General features: G+C 41.5%; 1 long non-coding RNA gene across 1 annotated transcript in view; it reads left to right on the top strand.

The window, feature by feature from the left end:
• LOC142830750 (uncharacterized) overlaps positions 1-10,627 on the top strand; it is a 113,089-nt gene extending 102,462 nt beyond the window's left edge. The window contains exon 5 of the long non-coding RNA XR_012906205.1: positions 9,769-10,627. This is a non-coding gene — a long non-coding RNA (uncharacterized LOC142830750). The remainder of the gene's footprint in view (positions 1-9,768) is intronic.
• The last annotated feature ends 954 nt before the right edge of the window (positions 10,628-11,581 follow it).

Here is an 11,581-nt window from a genome sequence, read left to right on the forward strand (position 1 = left end):
CATCAGTAAGCACTCTCCTACTTGTGTGCTGAGACTAAATCCCTCCTGCTATGGAAAGGATACACAGGAAGAAAACAACATACAATTGGAAAAACACAAAACTCAATAGAGCCTAAATAAGAAAATATAAGAAATGTTCCATTATAGACCTCAAATAATGAAAAGTTCTGGTTGTAAAGGTCACAGTCCCCTCTCTGGGTGTTTTCAAATGTATTCTATAGCTGTGAGTCTTTAGACCATAAACCAGATGCACCAGCATGCTCTACAGTTTGCGCCACTCCAGACACAAAGCAGACATAAAGCTGGTTTAACTAGCCAGTGAATCGAAGGTTATAGCTGCTTCGCATTCTCAAAACAGTACAAATCATAGGAGTGTTTCAGAGAAGCTGGTTTTGTGAGTGTTGTGGAAGAAAGAGCTTGGGACTATATTCTGATCTCATTTACACCAGTGTAAACATAGTGTAAATCCACAAATGTCAACTTGCACAGGTATGACTGGGTCTGTTATTTGGGTAGCATATGTTACTCATTGTATAGAGCCATGTGCATCTGCAGCTTTACTGAATAATGAATTAATAACAGACTAGGATGAGGTATGTAGTAATAGAAGAGCCTGATTTACATTTTAGGGACTATGATGCAGTTATAAACAAAACTGTATTGCTTAGTCGATTGAGAACCCAATCTAGGTGGAAGCAAGGCAAGGAGAAACTCAGCCTTATATCAGGGATCAGAGTGCAGCAAGGTGGTCTGGAGCCCTCCTTGCAGCTGCTATTTCAGCCATTTGTGTGGTGTTGTGGACACAGGATCCTTGTACACCCAAATCCCATGCTCCTATCCTAGCCTATCCCTATCCCCCCTTCCTTATCTAGAGCTGATGCAAAGACCACTTACATAGGCCTGTACAGCTTCTTTGTCCACAGCCTCTGCACAGCACAAATACAGACCATCAGTGGCACGAGGCACTTGTGCACTTCTGTCATATCGGGGGGAACGTTCCCTAGTTTTAGCACATTCTGAAAACAAAACTGTCATGGAAGACACTGTCACCATAAATGTGAGATTCCTACATTAAATCAGCTATTTTTCTGGGATTGCAGTATCACCAGATATTTAATTAAACAGATCCCAATGAATAAGATATAATGCCCATATTCAGGGACCAGTACAATCCATCTCAGGACATATGCTGCTTAATTGTGTAGGTGCTTCCTAAATACTACCCGGAGTGGGGTGTGTTTAAAAATAGATGAGCTCTATGAGGGGACTGCTGATTCGGATGGAGCAAGGGGGACTTTGCTGTGGCAGATTACTGGCACATCAATGTTTCAGTCCTGACAATGTTATGTTTAGAAATTCCCCATGCCCACACTTAGAAATTCTGGATCTTTCTTAATCTCTTTTGCACATCAGTATGCACATTGGTAACTCCCTGACAATTGTGATTTTACTAAATTGTAACAGTACAGCTTCTTTTTGTTTAGTGTTGCCTAATCTCTCTCATAAATATGAGATGGGAAACCTTTCTAAAAGGATAGCTGTGCTGTGCTGTAACAATGCTGCATATTAACTCTGCTGGGCTGGGTTTGAGGAACCAAACGCAGCACAAAGGAAAGAGATTAGGCCCAATCATAGGGGTCTTCGACCTCCTGTCAGATTTGAAGAACTCCCACTGATTTGATTGGGAGTTACTCATATAGTCAGGCAGGGAGGCAGGATACCAGTTGTCAACCGGTTCTAATACAGTTCAACCACCCCCTCAGTCCAATGGGAACTTTCTTTGCACAAGATCAGAGGGAATGAAAAAACAAAGTCCTGAAACAAAACCAAAAACAACCAATCCAAAAGTTAAGTTGGACTTAAATCATTGCACTCAGAGGGTATGTCTACACTACACTCTAGTTTGAACTAGGGTGGTAGTGTAGACATACCCAGAAATGGTGACTCCTACCCGTGGAGCAATCTCCGGAGCTCCAACAAAACCAGAAATAGAAGCATTTATTTTAAAATAATCAAGTAATTCATGCCTTAGAGGCTATGTATTTCTTCTGATAAATGTCTTTGTTTTTCATAGCTCCTATCGTCTCCTATCTGACAGGAAATGGTTTGAAGAGTGGGTCAGACTACCTCTTACCTTCCTTCATATCACACAGGATAATTTGTCAATGAGTGCTAAGAGATTATACTCCATCCTTTAAGAGGCTTGTGTCTTCTGGAACACAGGCTATTGGATTAAATTGATCTAACATAAGCTTTGTACTTTTAATATGACTGGGGGAAAATCTGCATGCTAGATCTCTGGGTCTATGTCTACACAGCAACATTATTTCGGAATAAGGGTTCGTCTACACTAGCCCCCTAGTTCGATCTAGGGAGGCTAATGAGGGTGACCAAAATTGCAAATGAAGTGCAGGATTTAAATATCCCGCACTTCATTAGCATGTTCCTGGCCGGTCGCCATTTTAGAAATAGACTAGGCCAAAGTAAGTGCCCGCATCTACACGCGGCAGTGAAAAGGGATTCCAAATTAAAGCCCTAAATCAAATTAGCTGTTAAACCTCATTCCAGGAGGAATAACAGCTAATTTGATTTAGGGCTTTCATTTGGAATCCCATTTCACTGCCGCGTGTAGACGCGGGCCGTTACTTCAGGCTAGTCAATTTCTAAAATGGCAACCTGCCAGGAACATGCTAATGAAGTGTGGGATATTTAAATCCCATGCTTCATTTGCAATTTCGGTCGCCCTAATTAGCCTCCCTAGATTGAACTAGGGGGCTAGTGTAGACATACCCTAAGTGACATTATTCCAAAATAACATAGTCTGCATGTACACAGAAAGAGGGTACGTCTACACTAGCTCATTAGTTCAAGCTAGGTAGGGTAATGAGGGCAAGTGGAGTTGCAAATGGAGCCCAGGATTTAAATATCCTGGGTTTCATTTGCATGTTCCTGGGCGCCGCCATTTTTAAATCCCCCTTAGTCTGAACTCCGTGCCCGCGGCTACACGCGGCACGGAGTAGGTAGTTCGAATTAAAGATCCTAATTTAAACTACCGTTACTCCTCGTGGAATATTTAAATCCCAGGCTTCATTTGCAGCTCTGCTTGCCTTCATTACCCTACCTAGCTTGAACTAACGAGCTAGTGTAGACGTACCCAGAGTTATTTCAACATAACGTCAAAATAATGTTGAGCTGGACAACTGCTTACCCCGACTCCTGTAAACCTCATTGTATGAGATGTAAGCGAAGTTGGAGGAAGAGTGCTCTGTCTCAAAATATCTGCTGCGAAGACAATACGGAAAGTTGAAATAAGCTATTTTGACTTCAGCTATGCAAATGGCATAGCTCAAGTTGCATAGCTTATTTTGAGTTTAGCCCTGCTGTGTAGATGTGCCTTTAGTGTTGGATCCAGGATTTGTGGTGGAGGACTCCTACAGCCCAGATCCCCACTTGTATTACGTAGCTAACTCCCACTGAAACCAGGTGCCTCTGAGGCTCTTGGCCTAAGTCACTTTTCTGCTCCGTATATCTTTTATCCAAAGAAAGACTGAACTGGTCCTAATGTACAGCAGTCTAAGAGCTTTTCTTAGTTGTGCTCACTTAGTCCTGGCCTACACTAAGGAGTTATTTCAAAATAATAAGAGGAGCATCCACACTACCAAGCCCATTATTTCAAAATAAGGGTCTGGTTATCTCAGAATAATAAGTCTTGCTTTTCACGAGGAGTAAAGCTTATTTAGAAATAGTTATATTGAAATAGCAGTAGTGTGGACCCTCTACTTCTGCTATTTTAAAAAAACTACTACCCAGAGTCATTCAAAGTAATTACTTCCCAGTGCTTCCTGGGGCTCTAAGTCAAGGTTACGCATCCATATTAAGGGAGCCTGCCTCGGAGTAATTTTGTAGGTCTCCCATAGTGTGGATACGCTATTTCAAAATAGTTATTTTGGGAGTTATTATTTCAAAATAAGTTATTTCAAAATAATTTCTTAATATAGACGTGCCCTTAGAGTGACCCTAAAGGGACATCTCCTCTGGCCAGGGACTACTGGAGCACCACACAGTTCATTTCCACAGCCCGGCCACAACTGTCCCTATGCCCATAGGGTGGCTCATCTTTACACTGCCTTTACACACCCTTACATCAGTAGATTCATCAATTCCCATTGAATTTAAAGCCAGAAGGAGACATCATGCTCATATAGTCTCATCTCCTGCACTTCTGAGGCCATACAACCTCACCCACTCAAACTCTAAAGGGCCTATAACCTCTGGCTGAGCTATTTAAGTCCTCAAATCTATTAGGGTATCTCTTTAGAGCAGCACAAACAGAAAAGAGCTGGGGTCCAGAATCAAGCCCCTAATAAATTTAAGATACACACAAAAAATAAAATCTTTTACAAATTTTACCTTTAAAGGAATAGGCTATCCTTTGACCACAAAAGGGAAGGGCTCGTCTATGGATCTGGCTGCCTAAATATACACAGCTGACAATACAGCCAAAATTTCAGATTAGCCAAACGACTGAGATTGGTTAGAACTTTAGAACTGCTTTGTTGGTATTAGCAGAGGGAGTCTTTTAAATGGAGCCAGTGCATTACTGCATCATACAGAGGACTGTTGCATTAGCAATTCTGATTTCCATCTGTTTCAGCAGCATTATGGCATGAAATAAGTAACAAATTGTTCCTTTTTGAAGTTTTATATGGATTTATGGTAGTATGCTGATCCAAAGGTGATTTTTCTCCTTTTTGATGTTGACTTCCCACAGAGACCTAAGACAACAGTTAATAAAAAGACAATCTGTTTATCTGTTTTAATGCTGTGAAGCCTGAACAAAGAAAAAATTCTCCTCACATGAGATCTGGGACTCCCCCTGACATAGCAATGCTGTGTTGTTTTGATCAAACTAGCAATGTACAGAGTACATGTATGGCAGAATTTTAAATGTGAAAATAAGACAGGCAGTGATTGTGGCTGGTGGGTCACTTCCTTCTCATTATTGGGGAGATACCAGTGTTCAAAACTCCTAATTATTTTATAGGAAAAGACAGCTTATTTTATCTCCTATAACTGTTGCAATAGTTAGTTTGCTTGGAAGAGAGCATATCAGCTAATATTTCTCTCATCAGAGGTATAATTAATTAGGAGAATTTAATTTGGAAGCATTCTCAATTACTCCACTATGTGCACAGAACGGTTCTTCCATAACAGCCTACATAACACATTTTAAATATGAATATAGATGCCATACTTTGGCAACCCTAATTTTAACATTGCTTAATATGTAATTATTGTTTTGTTATTAATATAAAGTATCTGTATAGTAGTTATTAAATCTGATGGACTCTAGATGATGTACTATGCCTCATAACCAGGCATTGGAGGGTTGATATCAACCTCCTCCTAGTGTTGGCCAGAGTGGCTATCTCTAAGACCAGGGAGAGGAAATTTGGCTGAGGGGCCTAATATTCCTCCAAATATTTCTTGGAGCAGATGTTAGAACCTGTGCTCCTCCTTCCAGGTGAGCACCTGAACCACTGGGTTATAGAATCATGCTTCCTCTTTTGCCAATGTAATATTTAATTATTGACATGAAGCAGAACTTATTCAGTAGGAGGGATTGTTCCATCTCAGTACAGCTAACTGGTGAGTGGTTAAGGCACTTATATGGGATGGGTATGTGTGTGAGTTCCAGGATGGGATTCAAACTTGGGGCCCATGAGGTCAGTGCCGAGTTAGTGGGTATAAGGGCATAAGAACATAAGAATGGCCATACTGGGTCAGACCAAAGGTCCATCTAGCCCAGTATCCTGTCTACCGACAGTGGCCAGCATCAGGTGCCCCAGAGAGGGTGGACCGAAGACAATGATCAAGCAATTTGTCTCCTGCCATCCCTCTCCAGCCTCTGACAGACAGAGGCCAAGGACACCATTTTATCGCCTGGCTAATAGCCTTTTATGGACCTAACCTCCATGAAATTATCTAGCTTCTCTTTAAATTCTATTATAGTCCTAGCCTTCACATCCTCCTCTGGCAAGGAGTTCCACAGGTTGACTACATGCTGTGTGAAGAAGAACTTTCTTTTATTAGTTTTAAACCTGCTCCCCATTAATTTCATTTGGTGTCCTCTAGTTCTTCTATTTAGGGAACTAATGAATAACTTTTCTTTATCAGCCCTCTCCACACCACTCATGATTTTATAGACCTCTATCATATCCCCCCTCAGTCTCCTCTTTTCTAAACTGAAAAGTCCCAGTCGCTTTAACCTCTCCTCATATGGGACCCATTCCAAACCCCTAATCATTTTAGTTGCCCTTTTCTGAACCCTTTCCAAGGCCAAAATATCTTTTTTGAGGTGAGGAGACCACATCTGTACACAGTATTCAAGATGTGGGCGTACCATAGTTTTATACAGGGGCAGTAAGATAGTCTGGGTCTTATTTTCTATCCCTTTCCTAATAATTCCTAGCATCCTATTTGCCTTTTTGACCACCGCTGCACACTACATGGAAGTTTTCAGAGAACTGTCCACGATAACTCCAAGATCTCTTTCCTGATTTGTCATAGCCAAATTAGCCCCATCATACTGTACGTATAGTTGGGGTTATTTTTCCCGATGTGCATTACTTTACACTTGCCCACATTAAATTTCATTTGCCATTTTGTTGCCCAATCACTCAGTTTGGTGAGATCTTCTTGGAGTCCCTCACAGTCTGCTTCTGTCTTGACTATCCTAAACAGTTTGGTATCATCTGCAAACTTTACTACCTCACTGCTTACCCCTTTCTCCAGATCATTTATGAATAAGTTGAAAAGGATTGGTCCCAGGACTGACCCTTGGGGGACCCCACTAGTTACCCCTCTCTAATCTGAAAATTTACCATTTATTCCTACCCTTTGTTTCCTGTCTTTTAATCAGTTCTCAATCCAAGAAAGGACCTTCCCTCTTATCCCATGGCCATGTAATTTACACAAGAGCCTTTGGTCAGGGACCTTGTCAAAGGCTTTCTGAAAATCCAAGTATACTATATCTACTGGATCCCCCTTATCCGCATGTTTGTTAACCCCTTCAAAGAACTCTAATAGATTAGTAAGACAGGATTTCCCTTTACAGAAACCATGTTGACTTTTGTCCAACAAATTATGTTCTTCTACATGCCTCACAATTTTATTCTTTACTATTGTTTCGACTAATTTGCCCGGTACTGAAGTTAGACTTACCGATCTGTAATTGCCAGGATCGCCTCTACAGCCCTTTTTAAATATTGGTGTCACGTTGGCTACCTTCCAGTCATTAGGTACGGAAGCCAATTTAAAGGATAGGTTACAAACCACAGATAATAGTTCAGCAATTTCCGATTTGAGTTCTTTTAGAACCCTTGGATGAAAGCCATCCAGTCCCGGAGATTTGTTAACATTAAGTTTTTCTATTTGTTCTAAAACCTCCTCTAATGACACATCAATCCGGGACTGTTCCTCAGATTCATCAACCACAAAGGACGGTGCAGATTCGGGAATCTCCCCAACGTCCTCAGCCGTGAAGACTGAAGCAAAGAAACCATTTAGTTTCTCCGCAATGGCTTTATCATCCTTTATTACTCCTTTTATAGCTCGATCATCTAGGGGACCCACAGGTTTTTTAGCAGGCTTCCTGCTTCTAATGTACTTAAAAAACATTTTGTTATTTCTTTTTGAGTTTTTGGCTAGCTGTTCCTCAAAATCTTTTTTTGCTTTTCTTATTACATTTTTACACTTGATTTGACAGTGTTTATGTTCCTTTCTATTTATCTCACTAGGATTGGACTTCCACTTCTTAAAAGATACCTTTTTGTCCCTCACTGCTTCTTTTACATGGTGGTTGAGCCACGGAGACTCTCTTTTAGGTCTCTCGCTATGTTTTTTAATTTGGGGTATACATTTAAGTTGGGCCTCTATTATGGTGTCTATAAAAAGTTTCCATGCTGCTTTCAGGGATTTGGCTCTAGTCACTGTGCCTTTTAATTTCTGTTTAACTAACCTCCTCATTTTTGTGTAATTCCCCTTTTTGAAATTAGATGCCAGGGTGCTGGACTGCTGAGGTGTTCTTCCCACCACAGGAATGTTGAATGTTATTATATTATGGTCACTATTCCCAAGCGGTCCTGTAAAGGTTATATCCTGAACCTGATCCTGCACTCCACTCAGGACTAAATCGAGTATTGCCTCTCCCCTTGTGGGTTCCTGCACCAGCTGCTCCAAGAAGCAGTCATTTAAGCCATTGAGAAATTTGATCTCCACTTCTCTTCCTGAGGTGACATGTATCCAGTCAATATAGGGGTAATTAAAATCCCCCATTATTATAGAGTTCTTTATTTTGGTAGCCTCTCTAATCTCCCTCAGCATTTCAATGTCAGTATCGCTGTCCTGGTCAGGTGGTTGGTAATATATCCCTACTGCTAATTTCTTATTATTGGAGCATGGAATTACTATCCATAGCGATTCTATTGAACATGTTGATTCACTTAATATTTTTATTTCGTTTGATTCTACATTATCTTTCACATACAGTGCCACTCCGCCACCCACCCGGCCCGCTCTATCCTTTCTATATATTTTATATCCCGGTATGATTGTCCCCCACAGATTTTCCTCATTCCACCAGGTTTCAGTGATGCCTATTATGTCAATCTCCTCATTTAATACAAGGTACTCTAGTTCACCCATCTTATTAGTCAGACTCCTAGCATTTGTGTACAAGCACTTTAAAAATTTACCACTGCTTATTTGTCTGCCCTTCCCTGATGCATTGGATTCCTTTGTATGCAGTTGTTTGTCTGCTCTGGCATTTCCTTCCCCTTCAGAGGTATCCTCAGTGCGAGAGGATACCGCAACATCCTCTGGGAGTGGGGTCCCAACTACGGGATGGTTTCCCTCTGCTCCCATTGAATGCTCTGTTCCCTTGAGACTCTCATCCTCCTTAAGAGCACTGGGGCTCTCAGACTGGAGGTGGGACAGTACTACAGTGTCCCAGAAAGTCTCATCAACATAGCTCTCTACTTCCCTTAGCTCCTCCAGTTCAGCCACCCTGGCCTCCAAAGCCCGAACTGGGTCTCTGAGGGTCCGGAGCTCCTTGCAATGGGTGCACACATACGCCACCCGCCCACAGGGCAGGTAATCATACATGTTACACTCGATGTAATAAACAGGATAGCCCCCACTCTGCTGCTGGGCTTCTGTCTCCATTTTTCTAATGAATAAGTTTAAGTATAAACTGGGATTCTTTTTAAACCTCTGGAATATAGATTATTCTAAGAGTTATATTTTAAAGAAGGTCAGAAGTCACTAGTGCCCTCTAACCTCCCTCTCCAAACTCCCTGTTAGCTGTTCCTGTTCGCAAGCTTCCTGGTCGCTGAGTCACAGGCTTATATAGCTCTGGTAGCCCCTCCCCCTGACTGAGGCTCAGCCAATTAACAGAGGCTTCTAGATTTCAAACCTTTTAGAAGCTCCTTCAAACAAACAAACCAACCAAACAAACAAACAAAACAGACAAACACAAGCTCAGCACACTGCAAATAACTCCCCCACACACAAACACACACTGCAGACAGCCACTTACCACAAGGGTCCCGTTTTTACTCTTTTACCTGGAGAACTCCCTCTCCAAACTCTCCTGTTAGCTGTTCCTGTTCGCACCTGCCACAGTGTTCTTCTCTATTTTGTGACTGATTCCAAGTTTCCTTGTGAATCTAACCCTTCATTTGTATTGTTTCTATTTCTCTTCAACAGATTATACCTTTGGAGAGCCCTCTGTCACTGGGTGAATTTCACTCCTAAGGAATGCTCTTTTATTTTAGACTTCAGTCACAGTCTATAATTTAAGTATAAGTATTTCATATGAATTTTAAATAAGAGGTTTTTATGTAGCTTTTAATATAATTGCTGTTCATTTATTTTCTTGTCAAAGAAAAGTAATGTATATCTCCACAAAATATTACGGGATACCTATTTTCCTAAAAAGGAAATCACTGGTTATCTTAAAGAGGCAGTGCTCATCTTCCTAAGCACAATGTTAGTAATTCTTGATAGGAATATGTCATTTACAAATAAGTTGTAACCAGCACACAAACATTCTATAATTTTCTGTAGAAGGATTTGGGATTTCTGTTTTCTAAATGCAATTCTCAGACAAGTCCACTCACAGGTTCAAAAATGCCAAGTCAGAAAAATAAAAGACCAGGTTGGCCTTACAAAGGTGTGCATTCTATAAGAAGCTTCAGGGGATAGCTGAGTTAGTCTGTATGGGATAAACTTTAAAAAAAAACAATAAATAGTTTGGTAGCACTTTAAAGATTAACAAAACATGTAGATGGTATGAGCTTTCATGGACACAATTTGTTTATCCTATTACATTCCAGCTTGGCTTTCCCCTTTATATTTTTTTTTACCCACTGCCTCTTCTTGTCCCCCCCTCCCATTTTTTCCTCCCCTCCTCCCCCGTCCTGCTCCCTTCTCTCCTATTTATTTTGGTCCTGGACATCCAACACTCTGGTTATCTGAAGAAGTGGGCTGTGCCCACAAAAGCTACCATCTACATGTTTTGTTAGTCTGTGCTGTGCTCATATGCAGTGTGAAGCTTCAGTAAAAGGGCACTGAAAGTCTATTCAAACAGTTTGGGATCCCCTTAATTTGGGGGTAGGGAACCGTTTTTGGGTCAGAGGCCACTGATCCACAGAGAATCAATCAGGGACGACACACAAGTGAGGGAACCCCCCCCCCCCCCAAACCAAACAACAAAAACAAAAACAAACATCAACAAAACAGAACAACCCCACACCCACCAAAAAAGACTCCAAACAAACAACTAACCCCCCCCCCCACTGACATGGCCCCCAACTGAGAAGCAGAAAGATACTCCCTACAAACCCCTCCCACATGAGAGCCTAGGTGGTCCCAAGCTAGTAGATTTTGTTTGCTCTAGCCCCATGGTGGGGCAGCAGGGAGAGAGGGGGAAGGAGTGCCAGATCAGGCTCCACAGTGCTGGAGATGCCCTCAGCCTTGGGGGAGGAGGGTGGATCCAGGAAAGCTGGGGCCACATTCAGCCTTTGGCCTGAGATTTCCCACCCCTGCCATAAATGTACTTATTCCAACTCCATCTAAGATGGTCCCACTGTATATTAGCAAGGTTAGTGTTCTTTTTTTACCTACTTGAAATGTTACCTACATCAAACTCTTGGGCTTGTCTAGGCTATCACAAGGTCATTTATTCTTAGCAACTTCCAGCAGTTCACAGACAAATGCTGTCCTGAGCTTATGGAAATTTTCCAGTTTTCACATTGTGAATGGTTTATAAGGAAATGCATTTCCCCATATAGCATAGGACTTGTCTATACCTCTGTGTGAAAAAGTGAGTGTCGTTTTACATTAGTGCAGAATTACGGGGTTTTTTCTTTTAAACCACTTTAGCATAGTTCTGCTACTATGGAAGAAAACCAAGGTCACATTTCCAAAACCAAGAGCGCTTTGGAGGAGTTTTGTTTAGCGCTGACTGAAAATGCTTGGGGGGCGGGAGAGGAGAAATAGAAATATGAAAAGTGAATGC

Source organism: Pelodiscus sinensis, chromosome 10, assembly GCF_049634645.1.
Source record: "Pelodiscus sinensis isolate JC-2024 chromosome 10, ASM4963464v1, whole genome shotgun sequence".
Taxonomy (NCBI): domain Eukaryota; kingdom Metazoa; phylum Chordata; order Testudines; family Trionychidae; genus Pelodiscus; species Pelodiscus sinensis.